Raw genomic sequence first — 17,444 nt, forward strand, 5'->3', positions numbered from 1 at the left:
AGGCCCTTTGGAAAGAAGTAAGCAGGGTTACCGTTACATCTTAGTGCTATGTGATTATGCAACCAGATATCCAGAGGCGTTTCCCTTAAAGAACATCAAAGCCAGACAGGTGGCCAATTGTTTGGTACACTTATTCTCAAGGGTGGGGGTGCCAAGGGAGATAGTCACAGATCAGGGCACAAATTTTCTATCACTTCTGTTGAAGCAAGTGTATGGTCTCCTGGGGGTTAAAGCAATTAAGACCACGCCTTACCACCCCCAAACAGACGGGTTGGTGGAGCGATTCAATCGTACCCAGAAGACCATGCTCCGCCGCTTTGTGTCACAGACAGGAAAGGATTGGGACGAGTGGCTTCCTTATCTCCTGTTTGGGGCAGCCGTGGTGTACTGGTTAGTGCATCGGGCTTGTAACCGGAGGGTTGCCGGTTCGATCCCCGACCAGTCCACCACGGCTGAAGTGCTCTTGAGCAAGGCACCTAACCCCTCACTGCTCCCCGAGCGCCGCTGGTTGGGCAGGCAGCTCACTGCTCTGGGTTGTGTGATTCACCTCACTGTGTGTTCACTGTGTGCTGTGTGTTCACTAATTCGGTTAAATTGGGTTAAATGCAGAGAACTGAATTTCCCTCACAGGATCAAAAAAGTATATATTCTATTCTATTCTATTCTATTCATACAGGGAAGTGCCACAGGCTTCCACAGGCTTCTCCCCGTTTGAGCTCCTTTATGGTCGGCAAGTGAGAGGGCCGTTGGACCTGTTGAAGGAGCTCTGGGGGGGGGCAAAAGAAGATCAAAAGAATGTGGCACTGTATGTCTTACAGATGAGAAGCAGGCTGGAGGAGATGTCGGCACTGGCGCAGCAGAACATGGAGTTGGCACAGAAGAGGCAGAAGACCTGGTACGACAGGAAGTCCAGGGAAAGAACATTCAAGCCCGGCCAAAAGGTGCTGCTGCTGCTTCCCACCGATGACTGTAAACTCTTGGCCAAGTGGCATGGACCCTACGAGGTTACTAGGAAGGTCGGTGATGTCACGTATGAGGTCTTCATGCCAGAACGGGGTAAGAAGAAACAGATCTTTTACATTAATCTTCTAAAAGAATTTCATGACAGAGAGCGGGTGGAGATGCAACTGTTCGTCCGTGCTGTGAGTGAAGAGGAGGAGCCAGAGGAGCAGTTCTTTCCAGTCAAGCCGACTCCAGGGGCCGTTGATCTTTCCCACCTGGAGGAACATCAGCAGGACCAGATGAGGGCACTGGTGGATCCGGAGTTGTTCCAGGAGAAGCCCGGGCGGACGGTGGTCATAGAGCATGATATCATTCTGCAACCAGAGGCATCCCCCAGCGGAGAAGCTACCGTGTGCCGGAGAGGCTGGTGCCAGCCTTGAAGGAGGAGCTAGACATCATGCTGGCCTTGGGTGTCGTGGAGCCTTTGTCCAGTGACTGGTGCAGTCCGGTGGTGCTGGTACCAAAGCAAGACGGTACCATGAGGTTCTGTATCGACTTCCGGCAGGTCAACGCACTCAGCAAAGTGGACCCCTACCCGATGCCCCGGATTGACGACTTGGTGGAACGCCTGGGGAGGGCTAAGTACATCTCCACCATTGATCTATCCAGTCAGCGGGCAAAGGAGGTGACTGCATTTCGGACCCCATTTGGCCTGTACCATTTCCAGGTAATGCCTTTTGGCCTACAGGGGGCGCCGGCCTGTTTTCAGAGGCTCATGGACAGGGTCCTGGCAGGGGCCCATGAGTTTTCTGCGGCCTACCTGGATGATGTGGTCATATATAGTACCACCTGGCAGGACCACTGTGACCACCTCAGACAGGTCCTGGGTCGTATCCGAGAGGCGGGTTTAACCATCAACCCAAAGAAATGTGCCCTGGGGAAGAGAGAAGTCAGCTACCTGGGATATGTGATTGGTGGCGGTGTCATACGTCCACAGGTGGAGAAAATTGGGGCTGTCAGCAGCTGCGCACCACCGACCACAAAGAAGAAGGTGAGATCTTTTCTGGGGTTGGTGGGATGGTACCGCAGATTTATTCCTAATTTTTCCGAGAGGTCATCTCCCCTTTCAGAGCTCACCAAGGCGGCGGCACCAAACCGAGTGACCTGGACGGGGCAGTGTGAGGCTGCCTTCCAGGACCTGAAGGGGGCGGTCTGCAGTGATTCCATCCTGCTGAGTCCAGATTTCGACCGGCCCTTTATTGTTCAAACGGACCCCTCTGGGGTTGGCCTCGGTGCAGTCCTGCTGCAGGAGGTGGACGGGCACCGGAGACCAGTGGCGTTCATCAGCCGAAAGCTGTTTGAAAGGGAGCGGCGGTATGCGGCGGTGGAGTTGGAGGCCCTAGCCATCAAGTGGGCCCTCGACTCCCTCCGATACTACCTTCTGGGCAGACCGTTCCAGCTGGAGACCGACCACAGAGCGCTGCAGTGGCTGGAGAAGATGCGGGACACCAACTCCCGTATCACTAGATGGTACTTGTCGCTCCAGCCCTACAACTTTACGGTGCAGTATCGCCCTGGTGCTGCAAACAGGGTGGCGGACTTCCTGTCCCGCATCCCGGAGGATGAGGTGTAGGGAGGATGGAGTTGGAGCCCGGCATGAAGGGGTGCAGCTTTTCTCTGGGTCGATTGGTGTCGGCTGCAGAGGGGGGGGGAAGTGTAACGGTGCTGCTGCCTGTTACCGTTACACTATCACGCAAACAAACCAAGCACGCACGTAGTTTCAAACATAAACAAACCAAACACGCACGTAGTTTCAAACATAACACTTTATTTTTCACACTACGGTTCATCACTCGACATCAGTGGTAACCGGAATCTGCAATACATAAACAAACATAACCCCATTAGTGACAAGCCTCACATATCACAGGATTACAGACTAAACGAACAATGGAACAAACTCTTACCTTGCAGCCGGTGCGTAGGTTACTTCCGCGTCTGAGCAAAGAGGGCGACGGCAGCTCCCGAGGGACATTTGAACTTTGGGGCGGGGTGACGTCACCGCATGGACTGATGGTTGTGTGTTTGAGAAGAGGGGTGTTTGGGGCTTGTGAGTTAGTTATGGTTGTTTATGGGGATGTGTGGGGGTGTGTGGGGCTTGTTTAGTAAATGATGTGCTGTTAATATGGTATTGTCTGTATTTATTGACATTGGAGAGGGGAATGTATATTTGTACAGTTAATTGATTAGATGAGAGTGGAATGGGTTAAGCCATGGGGATAAGTGCTGGGTGGAAGATGACTGAAGCAGTCAGGTCTGAGATGGGGTAGTGAGAGTACCTAGTATAGACCTGGGGGGAAATGCCTGGAGCTAGTTTTGTTATTCGTTTATTATTTGTTATTGATAAGTTGAAGTATTATTTTTGAAGTCCTTAATTTTTTATTTATGATATGATATTTCCCAGCATCTGTGAGGAATAAAACCTTTTTCCATTTTTCAAAACCACCCTGTCTCCATTCCATCTCCGCGAAGCCATCCAGACAACATACCACAACTCATTAATCGGAACGCAGTATTTTAAATTTACGCCAGTCTTGGAGAGATTACTTTGAGTGGCGTTACCTTACACTTTGTTGTTTGGTAAAGTGCAGTAAACTCACTATTTTGCAACCCCCGGTGTCTCTCAACTTAGTAACCTACCTAATAATATTGTAATAAGTGGGGGCTCGTCTGGGATTAGACTAAAGGAGTGGTGCATATAAGTTTAAAGGAACCGTACAGATGAGTGTTACCTCATAACATGTTTTATTTATTATTTGTTGGTGTATGTGTTGTGTTTCTATCTATAGGCTTATATGTGGTGTTCTGTGCATTTTGACAGGTCAACTTTGTATGATAGGAATGTGACGAACTCTGCAGGTTCGTCTGTTTCCCCCTGCTGGTTGTTTTGTTTTTTTCCACAGACGCTGACGTCCCCAAATTGGTCTTAATTGAATACCTGCAGGAGGTGTGCCAGCACTGAACCAACGGGCTGCTCTCTCGCAGTCTTGGGGAGATTACTTGGAGTGACATTACCTTACACTTTGTTGTTTGTTAAAGCACAATAAAACTCGCTATTTTGTCGTTGCGACGCCCGGTGTATCTCAACTTTATTACAGTACCTAACAATATTGTAATAACATGATCACACCTTAGTGTTGGCCAGGACTCCCCGGCAGAAGAGATATTGTATCTCAATGGGACCTGACCTTCCTGGATATATTATTTGTTTTCTTTGCAGTGCTGCATCTGTGTGTAATAATATAGAATCCCATATATATCCGATTACTCCCATTATGTTATGTGTGTGTGTGTGTGTGTGTGTGTGTTTTAGTCGACAAATACATTCATATCTGAAAGGATTAGGCTACACTTAAAATTGTGGCTATATGGAAAATAAACTAAAACGTTTTGAATCAGTTCTTTGGATGCATTGACACAGTAATTGGATAGTTTCCGTTTGCCCTGCAGCAGGACAACTTTAACAGGTCAGAATCAAGACCGCTGCAGGCCGTTTAGGTGCACTGAGGGTAATTGCTTTGTGCTAGTCCCTCCAACACACACCACCCCACTATACAACACACACCACCCACACCACCCCACTATACAACACACACCACCCACACCACCACAATATATACAACACACACCACCCACACCACCCCACTATACAACACACACCACCAATAAATAGATACAGCATATACTGTCATTGTTATGAATGTGAATCTATTATAACATTATTATACTTTGAAAATGCCATTTCTCAAAAGCCAAGCTATAAGACATTTATCAGTGTTTAATGTAATGAAATACCATAATCGAATGCATGTTTAATATATATTCTAATTGGTTAGACTTTGTTAAAGACTCTCAGAAACTAACTACTTCTTGATGTATAAATGTCATCAGCAGTCTTTCATCCCTAGAACATCAACTGTAATTATGTAAACAAACTTATGTATATTAGACATGTGATTTACTAAACCTGTGAGTGATGAGTGTGGCTCCGAAAAGGTATCTGAGGGTGACGGAGCAGAGGACATGGAGGAAGTGAACTCTACATTGCAATAGCCACAAAAGTGTTTAAGAGCATATTTTAAATGCAGAATAACTCCATTTCAGTCATGGTGTGCTGCATGTACACAGAGATCTCCAAAGACATCTTTCACATGTCAATGCAGATAGATGCCATGCATCTGGCATAATAATAATGATCACATTATAAAAAAAGATGGCATTCCTCAATACACTGACATTGGAGCAGAACATTGCATCTGTAAGTAGCCCAGCAGTGTAAGGCCATTCATCATTTTCAGATTGAATGTCAGCCATCTCAAAACTGACATCAATGTATCAATAAATGGTAGCCTATGTGTATGCGTGTGTGTGTGTGTGTGTGTGTGTGTGTGTGCCTGTCTGTGTGTGTCTATGTATCGTGTGTGTGTGTGTGTGTGTGTGTGTGTGTGTGTGTGGTGCGTATGTGTAGTGTGTGTGTGTGTGTGTGTGTGGGGGGGGGGGGGGGGGGGGGGGGGGCTATCCAGCCTCTGCAAAGTTCCTTTTGTACTTTTCCACTGTCTCTAATTGTTATGCTCAACAGACTGTCATGAGTCATTTAAAAAGTGCCTGTAGGATGTTGTAAGTTCAGTGTGAAGAGCTTTAAACAGATCATAGATATGACTTGAAGCTGAAGGGGTTGTACGTGTGAAATGTTTGACAGATGGTGGACACGCAAATCATCACATCAACTGATTTGCACAAACCTTGATGAGTTTGGTGAGTTCTGTCTATTTTTACAGTGACGTAATGGATAGCCACCCACATACACTGACATAACACCACACAGAACTGGAGCAAGCAGAATGTACCAAGCCACATATCAGCAGACCTATACTTCCCCTGACCAACTTGGGACAGCAACCAAATGCCCCCTCAAACGGTTGCTCTTCTAAACTAGCAACTCTTGATTAGCAGAGCATATGTTTATTTTGGGGATTTGGCAAGCTAGGCAAGCGGCAATCTCATAGCGACAACTGAATGAACGGAATTTTCTTTCAAACTGAAAAAACTGGAAATAAAGAGCAGACACTGAATATGTCCAAGCCCCCGAATAATGTGTGTAGGTGTTTTCAATCGGTGATTGATGATTAATCACAGCTCAAAACATAAACATTGTGATTAGTTTGTCAGTTTTGATTATGGTACCTCCAATGGTTTAGATTTAAATAGCCAAGATATACACCCTGAATTCAAGCTGGTTAAAAGCTTTCAACAAGTGAGCAAGTTGATTTAAACTCTGGTCAGAATCAGCCATGCAAGCACATTTGTTTTGGCCAAGATCAATACTTAATTAATAGTCCCCTGACAGCACAGACAAATGATTTATTTTACCAAGAGACTCTAATTTTCCATCTACATTATACATTCATATTTAAACTCACTGTTACAACTACAATTTATATTTCCAATAACGGGAAACAGAAGAAAGCAATAAAGGGAATTTAATCTCTGATTAGAAGTAAGTAATTCATAATTTCAAGAGCTGAATAAATAAGGGGTTTTATGCTACGAAAGCAGAATTTCAGCAAAGCCAAACAAAGGAAGGCTATTTTGATTTGCTAATGTTCTTTCTTTTTCACACTCACTCACTCTTTCTTTATTTCTTTCTTTCTTTCATCAACACATCTTTCTTCCCTCTCTCTCTCTCTCTCTCTCTCTCCATCTCTATTTGATCTGCTGAACCATGACAGCATGACAAACTGAGGAAAAGGGAGAGAACCTTTTTAAGGTACCAAGTCATCGGCTACTGTAGAGGAGACATTGTGTGAAATCACAAACTGTGGCCTCCTACATGACAACATTGTCATGTTAGATTACCCATCAGCCTGTTGCCTCTGCCAGCGACTCCCTCCTCCACCCCCCCATCCTTCCCCACCGGGAGCCGACGGAGAGTTAATGGTATTTTGCCTCAGAGCGCCACAGTCTCCTCGCACATGTCATCACACTCATTGCAACCTATTAAACATCCCCTTCTGATATCTGTTCGCCCGTCGAGATGCATGACTTGTCTTGCACCCCCCAGACCCACCCCACTGCTTTGATGTAATTCCGCATTTTTAAAAGTACACTCTAGAAACTCCCCTCTTGTGACACGAGTTGCATTTCTCTGTTGTAATTTAAGGCGAAAGGCAGCAACTAAAATTAGTTCGATAAATAAATAAGCAGTAAAAGTAAGTAAATAAGCAAGTGCAAAACACCTGCCCTTAAATAACCTCAGCTGGGGAGGAAGTCACGGAGCGCCTCCACTGGAGTTTTGGAGCAGACATCTAAACAATGCCACTCCCCCACAGAACAGGATATGATTTAATAACGGTGCATAATTAAAGAGCTCTAATGAAACCTCTCTCCTGGCTAATGGAGGAGAGAGAGAGAGAGAGAGAGAGAGAGAGAGAGAGAGAGAGCAGAGCAGAGAAACAGAGGGCCTGTTATTATAGCTCTTCACAGATGAGCCTCTGTGAGACCATAAAGGGATTATTAGACTGATTCCACGAGTGCAGTCCTTATGAGCTGGCTGCTGATGGGGAAGTGCTTGCCTACTATGTCATCAACAGGTTGCAGAAGTTACTGTCATCAAACATCCATGTGGATGATGTGAGCCTTTCCAGTTGAAAATTGGGTACAGGAACGGTAGGCCTACAATTGTTTCATGGACAGCCTGATTCCTGAATTTCATACTTATTTCACAGGCATCCATCATTGTGTACAAATTTCATGAACACAATTCCCTGATTTGTATGTCACAGTTTCTTTTTGTCACAGTTCATGAAAGACAGCATATGCACGACGACACAAGGCAAAATCAAATCAAAATCTGTCAATAGTCTTTTAGCAATTAGTCATTTTCCTAGAATTAGTCATTTTCCTGTCATCTCATGATTATTAGATATACATGGTTATTATATTAGATGTACATGTACATGATATGATTATGAGATTATCAACATAAAGAGCAAAGACAAAAGAAACACGCTATTACATGTTTATGACATAGATATATCAGTCTTATAAGCATTCAAGTCAGGTGTCATTCATATTCATGAATACAACTCAGCACAAAATAGGCTATTGTTGTCATGAAAATACTGCAAACGTGGGCTTGTTTTTTGTTTTGTTTTAAAGTGAATATGGATTTTGGGTGTTGAACAGGTATAGTAAGACAAAAAAGACAGCAAGACAGAGGGATGCTTGAGACTAAGCCAATTCAGGACAAGCTGATTATGTGGCTTACTGTAATCTTCAAATAATGCATTTTATTTCATCCCTTCGTCCCAAAGTAATCCTCAAAAATCCCATTTCAATATATTGGGCAAAGGGATTACTGAGCATTTGTTTTTTTAATTGTCTAGATGGTCACACTGTAATAGAAGATCATTACGAAGCTATTAGCATTAAGCATTAAAGCTGGCTAAAGTTGCATTTACTTTGCAATTACCAGGCTGGGCATTTATATAGAACACAATTAGCATGTTAAACGCAAAAATGATACTCAAAGACAACACGATTAAAAACAGCCTTGATTAAACCAGTTTTAAACTATTGTGTCAGGTCTCTGATTGAATTGACACTGATTTAATCTTACATATGCATGTAGCCTACTGTATGTTTGTGTGTTTTGTGTTATGTGAGTTTATAGGGTCATTAATCTGTAGTGTGATAGGAGGCGACTGGTCTGGGAATGCAATTTACACCAAAGATTCACAGCAAGACTCGCTCCAATGTTCTATAAACAACTTGCTACAACAAACCTTGTAAAAACCATGGGGTTCACATCAGTGCAACAACTTGCAACAGGACCCATGTTTCTGAAGTAAGAAAATTCAGTATCAAGCAGACAAAGACAGTTTCAGAGATTATAAAGCATGGTAAGACATTTATTAGCTAACAACAGTTCAAGACTACGGCCGGAGACCCAGCGTCAGCACACTGCTTAGGGCAGTGGCCTACTGGGCCTCCCGATAAGTGTGTTCTCTCTGCATTTAAAGGCCTTGCCTCCTCTTGATTGAATCAAGAAGAAAGGCCTCATCAACAATGATCAGTCACACGGTCACAAGGTTGCATCATCAACATATGTTCAAAAGGTCACATGGTTAGTTGGTTGACAAGTTTTGGCGTGAACAGAAGCTGATGTTCATGTAAATGATAAAATATTTCTACTACATTTCCCCCATTTGAAAGTTTCACACTTTCACACAATACGTAAATCAAATGCAGGTTGCATGAAGCACAATAATGACAATACATTGGTGATATTTAAAGCAATTCAAACATGAAACACAGGATAGCTTACATGTGGAAAATAAAACTGGTTAAAATAAAAGCTAATGTGGCTTATCGATAGAGGCGACCGACCCCTCACAGAGGAGTTGTGTAATAACACATAGAGCTATTTCCAGGACACAAAAGCAATTCTCCTCACTCAATGTTTTGTCAAAAAATCGGGGAAGCACGTCTGTGTCCACTATTAAAGTACGATTTATGTCAAAACGTTTGGATCCTTGCTGTTTGTTCCACAGATATAGACTAGGACAGATGATGCATTTGTACAGTACAAAATCACTGGCAATTGTCAGAATTGTTGCCCAGTTATAGAAAATCAAAAATCAAAACCCTAACTTCTTCGGCAGTTCTTCTGTTAAGAATTTGTCCCAGGCCACGGCTAAAATAAACAAAAAACAGAAAATAAACAAACGTAGCGTTGTTCCAAACTTGAGCCTTATGAGTGCATAATGTGAACGTGTAGCATTGATGTTGAAATGTTCATGTAATGTTGCGATCCTTGATGAATCTGCAGCGTGACAGTTAATTCAAAAGTCTCTTTCTGTGATCCTCACGGTCGTTGGTGGTTGATGGTTTCATGGCCCGCGCCGTCTTCCTTGATTCCAGTTTTCAACTCAAGTCTTTCACGAGCACTCAAGCACTTGGGTCAACTGGGTGTGTTGTCTTTGGGTGTGTTGTTGGGCAACGCCAACCGTAGCAAGTTGTCTCCTCTTCGTGTGGTGCATACTGTAAATGTGGAGAACGTGTATAGGTGTGGGAACATTGTGTTTGTCTCTTCCTCTTCGTGTGGTGCATACTGTAAATGTGGAGAACGTGTATAGGTGTGGGAACATCGTGTTTGTCTCTTCCTCTTCGTGTGGTGCATACATGTGGAATGTGTATGTGTCAAATCAGTGTATTTGTCTGAAAACCAGGGTAGACCACCTGGCTATCCGGATCCTTGCTGTTTGGGGTTATTCTGCCCACAGCAAGTCCACTATTGTAAAGTAATCCAATCTTTCTTGTGATGTTGTGTCCAAGATCCTTTGTGGAGAGGTAAACAGAACTTCCAAATGTGTTGCAGCTCTCCCAAGGATACGGTGAAGTGTGATGGGGTCTTCAGGGTGTTGTTTGGGATCAAGGGTTTCGTCCTGTCCCCCTTTTGATAAGCTGTGTCTTTCACCATCGTACTTCTCTTCCAACCATGAGTGGCCAGCGGAGGAGGTGGGATGTGCGTCCAGGACGTCCCCGGGTCTCTGGCTTTGCTGAATGTCTGGAACAGATCTTGAAAAATATTCTGGAGCAAAAGGTTTTAGCTGTAACACTTTTTCAAAGCCGACCTCAGCTGCAGTTAGGCCCTTCTTCTCAGTTATCTAAAATTCTAAAACACTCAAACAATACACATACATGAACTTTGAGGCTTGTCCTGCCTCAGGATATAATAGTATTATAATGTAATGTAAACACTCCCTGTGATAGTGGTAACATTTCTAGTGATGGTAGTAATAGTGTAAGCATCTCATTAAGTTAAAACATCTCATCCATATTATCTTGTGAAGCAACATTCCTTGAGGAGCCCAAGTCCTCAAAACTAATCCAACAGGCGATCTAAACACGTCATTGTTATCAATTATCAACCATCCCCCTTCGGATCTGCGGCACACTCTTGCCCTCCAGATCCGCCTCTGAATTGATAACAGAACAAGCAAGTATATAACAATGTCGTTGTGTGAAAGAAAATAGGCCTAACATTGGGAGGTTCTGGTTGTAGACATTAAATACCATCAGCTTGTAAATGAAATAAAATAATCACAAAATAACAGTCAATCAATGAAACGACATAACACTGAACTGTTCAATTGTTTTCCAATGAAAGTAAAATAAATCAGCAGTTAAAAGGGGCTTGCCCTGGTCAGGATGACAAGGACAGATGAAAGGGTAGGCAAATGGGACAAGTGTTAAAAAAAAAAAAAAAACAATTGTCAGTCCTGATTGCATTAAGCATTAGTTCAACAATAAAGATACAAATCAACAACAAAAGCTGCTTTGACATGGCAGAGATTTATAAAAAAAACAGTATTCAAACCCATTATAGAAAAACAAACCAAACCAAACAAAAAAAAACCTGATTGTAGATCACTAAAGAAATTAAATCCGTGTTACCCATATTGAACTGTACACACGGTTATGGTAACCATTGCAGTAGCCTAACTGAAAAATTGCCTTTAGTACAAAACTGTGTATTACTATTTTCCACATACACATGTTCTGCACAAACACTCACACATTCACACACCCTGGGCCCATATTGACAAGAAAAATGACAAGACAACAAGACAAGACACACTTATCATGTTAGTTGCAACACATAACACTGAATATAGAAAACGTCAGGCAATAAAATATAAAAGATGGAATAGATGTCTATGGGAAATAGAAATCTTTAGTCAATGTGTTATGTGTTTGTTGAATAAAATGAATGTGTTGTGCATTGCTCCGGTGCTATTCACCTATGTTCTCTCTCTCTCTCTCTAAAAAAAAAAAAATATGCTCCATGTTAAAACTATTGATATCATTCTCTAATTTAGGGTAAACATGGCAGTCATAAAGCAATTGACATTAAATGGCTCTGAGTATGGGTATTTAAACTCTAAACTATAAAACAAAAGGTGAAACACAACAGTCTGATTGCTGACGCGTAGCATTCAAAGGTGTTACAAAAATCACTGGCATAAGATGATTTGAAGTAGGCTAATGGGCTATCAGTAGTGATACAATGACGCAATTGTGCTTCTATTGACATAGGGTGACAAGTTTCATCCACTCAAAGATGTTGTGTAGTTATAATTCTCAAAAAGCTTTTGAAGGGAAAAAGAAAAGATTAGCACTAAAAAGGAAACGCGACAGGGTACCCTCAATCAGTGGCTAGAAGACCCAAACAAAAACAATGCCACTATCATTATCTACGTGTGGTCCACAACAAATTAATCAGACAAAGTTTGGGCTATACTGCATAGTTTGTTTATGCTTGCAAATTGTTTGAAATATGTTAAAACGGGTGAAACATATATATAGGTTACCATCGCACAGTGTCAACATTCGAAAAACTCATATCTGAATCAAACTCTCGTCTACATTTTCCAGAAATGCAAAGGCACAATTTACAGAAACACAGAGTGTTACGTTACACACACACTCACACACAAACATACACCGGCACACTCTCTCTGTGTCTTAGTGACACAAATGCCCGTCGGCATTACACTATTGGCAGTCATTAATGAAAGCCACAATACATAATAATAGTTGATAATAATATTAGGAAATCTATTCGGGACGTCGGGAAAGTGCTACACCTGGGGTGCGTTTCTAGAAAAGTTAGCAACAGCGTTGTTTAACCACCGTGGTGCGACGCAACTTGCTATCAAACAACGACAGTGTAACACCTGTTTCCAGAAAGCATCGTACCTGTGTCGCAATTCGCTACCTCCGTTGTTCGAACACCGTTGTTCCAACAACGTTGTTGAGGACCCAGCGGCACATTTCATTGGTGGAAAAGGTGTCAACGTATAATACCCCACCCACTAGAAATGCTCCGTCACTGGATGCCTATCACTTGTCTTTTATAGATTCTCCTTTCCTTCCTCGATCCTCGTCCTCACTGAATGATAGGGCGGCAACAATGGGATAGAGGATCGAGGAGGGATGTTGAGAGGCACCCACTATGTGTCGACGAGTCTAATTTAAACCCAAAGTGATTCATGCTGGCATTATCATTGCTATCAGAAAAATATGTAAACCTATGCAAGCACATGAAACAGTTTGCTTAATCTGTCCAATATATGTACTTATTTGTGTGAAATATCTAAAAAATATCTGTACAAAATATATATGGCCTAGACTAATTACAAATTATCACAATACTAAATCGGTGTCTGGTGGTTCAGCTGTTGCATGTCAGTACATTGCGCACGCGGCACAAGTTCGCATCTTACCTCTCCATGTCACTTTTGAGTAAGAGCAGGCATACCACACACACAACAATAGGTTAGACCCTAAATATATTTAATTGCTTTACATCGAGTGGCCAGGAACACGACATCAGTTTAATAGTTCCACGACATTACTTATTAGGGTTATTTCCACGTTTCACTAGTCAGAAACAAAAGCATGTGTGATGCATACGGGAAAAGAACCTACGATGTTGAGGTGATAAGCCACCTGCCTTAACCACTACACTAATGAACGGTGTGCTTGAGCAGAGGGTTTGTCAATATCATAACAGTAGCCTACCAAAACGCAAACCAACACGCAAATGAACGCAAGGTAACACACGTAGCAAGAATGAGCCCAACTGTATTTTACTTTATATTAGCCTACAGTATAGCGCAATCATTGAGTCACGAGAAAACAACAACTTAGTGATTTTTGGTTGGGCGCTTGTGATTTTTGGTCAGGCGATCTTGCACTGACGACATCACCAACTGGAACTCCCAAGGTACGACACAGGTGCGACTGCCCAGGGGCAGTAGTTCAAACGACCAAACTTTGCGTCCTTGTTTGCGATTGAGAGTTTGAACTACCTTTTCTAGAAACACCAAATTCAAGAACGACGGAGCGAACTCCCAAGATTGCGACGCAAGTTAGCAAACGACGCTTTCTAGAAACGCACCCCAGATCGGTTAGGCCTACATCAACACCATCAACATCTGCACAGTCTAGATGCTCAGGAGCATAAACAACCTACTTAGAGTAGTTAATACACACAACACAAAGCTTACACATAGGCCTACATAAAACATGCGCGCTGGACGGACCACAGTTCTCACACTCACGAGAACTGTCTTCTGCACTCTCTCTAGGCAGGCATACGCTTATATTTCCACCACTCTCACGGGAAATATCTTCTAGGAAAAGCCTAGGAACACACTACAATTCTCCACTCTCAAGAGAATTGTCTTCTAGGGAAGGCCTAGGAACACACTACAATTCTCCACACTCAAGAGAATTGTCTTCTAGGGAAGGCCTAGGAACACACTACAATTCTCCACTCTCAAGAGAATTGTCTTCTAGGGAAGGCCTAGGAACACACTACAATTCTCCACTCTCAAGAGAATTGTCTTCTAGGGAAGGCCTAGGAACACACTACAATTCTCCACTCTCAAGAGAATTGTCTTCTAGGGAAGGCCTAGGAACGCACTACAATTCTCCACTCTCAAGAGAATTGTCTTCTGCAGGAATTTTCACGAAATAAGAATTACACTTTGGACGATGCTAAATCCAGTCCACGCTACACAATTTAAATTTAGGCCTATCCGTCTAAGGATAGGGCTTAAGGCCTTCTCTGAATTATAAACACGACTTTAAATGTGTAAATTCAGTATCTTACCACACTTTAGGTCCCTTGACTGCCATCTATCTGCTCATGGTTCGTATGTCCTGCTTCCTGACGATGGGCCCCAAACGCCGCCAGCAGACCAAGTTCTCTCTCTCTCAAAAAAAAAATCTGCTTACTCTTGTGGCCTCCATGGCGACGTTTGGTTTCCATCCGCTCAGATATTGAGGACCCTTGCTCCGCAGCGCCAAATGAAGTAAGAAAATTCAGTATCAAGCAGACAAAGACAGTTTCAGAGATTATAAAGCATGGTAAGACATTTATTAGCTAACAACAGTTCAAGACTACGGCCGGAGACCCAGCGTCAGCACACTGCTTAGGGCAGTGGCCTACTGGGCCTCCCGATAAGTGTGTTCTCTCTGCATTTAAAGGCCTTGCCTCCTCTTGATTGAATCAAGAAGAAAGGCCTCATCAACAATGATCAGTCACACGGTCACAAGGTTGCATCATCAACATATGTTCAAAAGGTCACATGGTTAGTTGGTTGACAAGTTTTGGCGTGAACAGAAGCTGATGTTCATGTTTAAAGTAAATGATAAAATATTTCTACTACATTTCCATGACAACAACTTTGTTACACTACTCCTTGTAGCCAGATAAGAACTAGCTTACTGGCTAGTAAACCAGCAAAGTCAACCAACCAAACTGTACACATTCACAACTTAATATGACAACAAGTGAAATGTGTGACCATGAACAATTTGTTCCCCAAGATCAGGTCTTCCTGTCTTTTACTTTCACTGTGTCCGTCCCTCCACCCTCGTCTAGTATAATCTGAGATGGCATAATTTCCATCTTTAAATCTAGACGACCTATGACATGAAGTTCCACCACAATATACATCGTACACCATCCTTCAACCTCTCCCTGTCTCTGTAAAGTTGTTGATATGATGAAGTGGCCATATTACTTGTCGCTCTCTTTAGATGACAAAGCGTTTGCGCCCCCGCGTCTTGCCATACTCAAATTAAATTGTGGTGGCTCCCCTACCCTTTCCTTAAACTAAGCTCTTATCCAATACCTATCCTTACCCTCATACAGATTGTAGTCACTACCAACCCCAAACACCCACACCCCCTCCTTAGCCGAAGACAACCAATGGCATGACATAGTAGGCTATATATGTAATGTAAGTTTAAATAATTTCACAGTGTATTGCTCTGACACTGAGATATGCATGTGCAATCAACACTTGTGTATTGACTGTATGTCTGATACAGAATGAGAAACACTGAAGGCTATCATCATCATTGTTCCTCATCACCACCATAGACAATAATTAAAGCAACACTGTCCTCAGTATAGGTTGTCTGCACTGGATACTGTAGTTTTCCCAACCTGATCCCTCTTCATGCCGTCTGCTGCACATTTCCACCAAACTATTGGAACCAATTTTAACATCTACACTGTATCAATCTGATTAATACCCGTATTATCATCAAATGCCATGACTGACATATGGGTCTATCTCATGGTTTCCTGTTATACTAACCATATCTGTTTGCTTTTGATTTTCTTTTCTCTTCTTTCTTCCCCGTCCCCATGTTTATCTTTCTACCCCATTGGCCATAAGCCGATGGGTCTCCCCACATGAGCAGGGATCTGCACAAGATTCCTTCCTGGTAAAAGGGAGTTGATTTTTTTCATTGCCACCATCATCTTAGTGCACTTAGGTGGCTCTGTTATTGATACATTTGAATCAAAAACATCCTCTCACAACATCATATATTGGCAGATGTACCAAAACAAATATCACCATTAAGTTGAAGGTTCTTACTACCTTCAAACTAATGAGTTTGTGTGAAGCCAAATGAAAGAGAATGAAAAATAACGACACTATATTGTATATACGTACATGTGTATATTCACATTCATATCCACTCATTATTCTTCATAAATGAGGTCATGGCCCAAGTCATCACACTGTCCAAGTTGTCCTACGCAAATCAATACCTTGTTTGGCATTTGCAGTTCCACCAACAGGAGAATTTATACTGATTTATACAGCGAGCAGACAACTCACAGCCAGTCTTCAACCTGTTTCCTAAAAGGCAGACAGAACAAATAGTCCCTGTCATCTCCAAGACATTCATCACACCCCAATTATGGCTGACAATCAAGCGGCGTGAGTGGCTAACGACGCTCAGCTTGTTTCGGACCTTATTCCAAGTCCATTTCAACACCGGCCCATTTATCATATACAAATTATGCCATTACCACTAAAACGGATCTCAGAAATGTCACCAGCACATCCGTTCATTTCTCAGGTGGGAAATGATTCATATTCCATTAAGCATATACAGAAAAAAGAGTGTCTATCCTGCTCGGAATAAATGTTCCTGACCTTCATAAAAATGAGATTTTAAATGCAAATTAGAGCGAGAAGGCACACCGTGTGGCTCATCAATAGCTTAGGCATGAATACCAATGATAAATGCATCTGCACAAGAATCAATAGGTCCCTGATGACATGACCCGCAAATAAATATGGAAACAAAAGTATAAATCATAGAATATAAATGGCAAAGTCATAGGTGCATCAACGGTATGTTAAGTAGCTGTTTGATGAGATGTCCTAAATCACGATTATAAGACTCTAAACTAAACATCGAAGCTGAGAGGTCCATGTTGAATTCATGACACAAATTTTAATGAATATGGTTGTGCTATCCTACAGTACATCCACTGCGAACACAACCCAACCTCTTGTGCGAACAACACATGATATGCCATATCATGTTTAAAAGGGTTA

This window comes from Sardina pilchardus, chromosome 8, assembly GCF_963854185.1.
Source record: "Sardina pilchardus chromosome 8, fSarPil1.1, whole genome shotgun sequence".
Classification (NCBI taxonomy): domain Eukaryota; kingdom Metazoa; phylum Chordata; class Actinopteri; order Clupeiformes; family Clupeidae; genus Sardina; species Sardina pilchardus.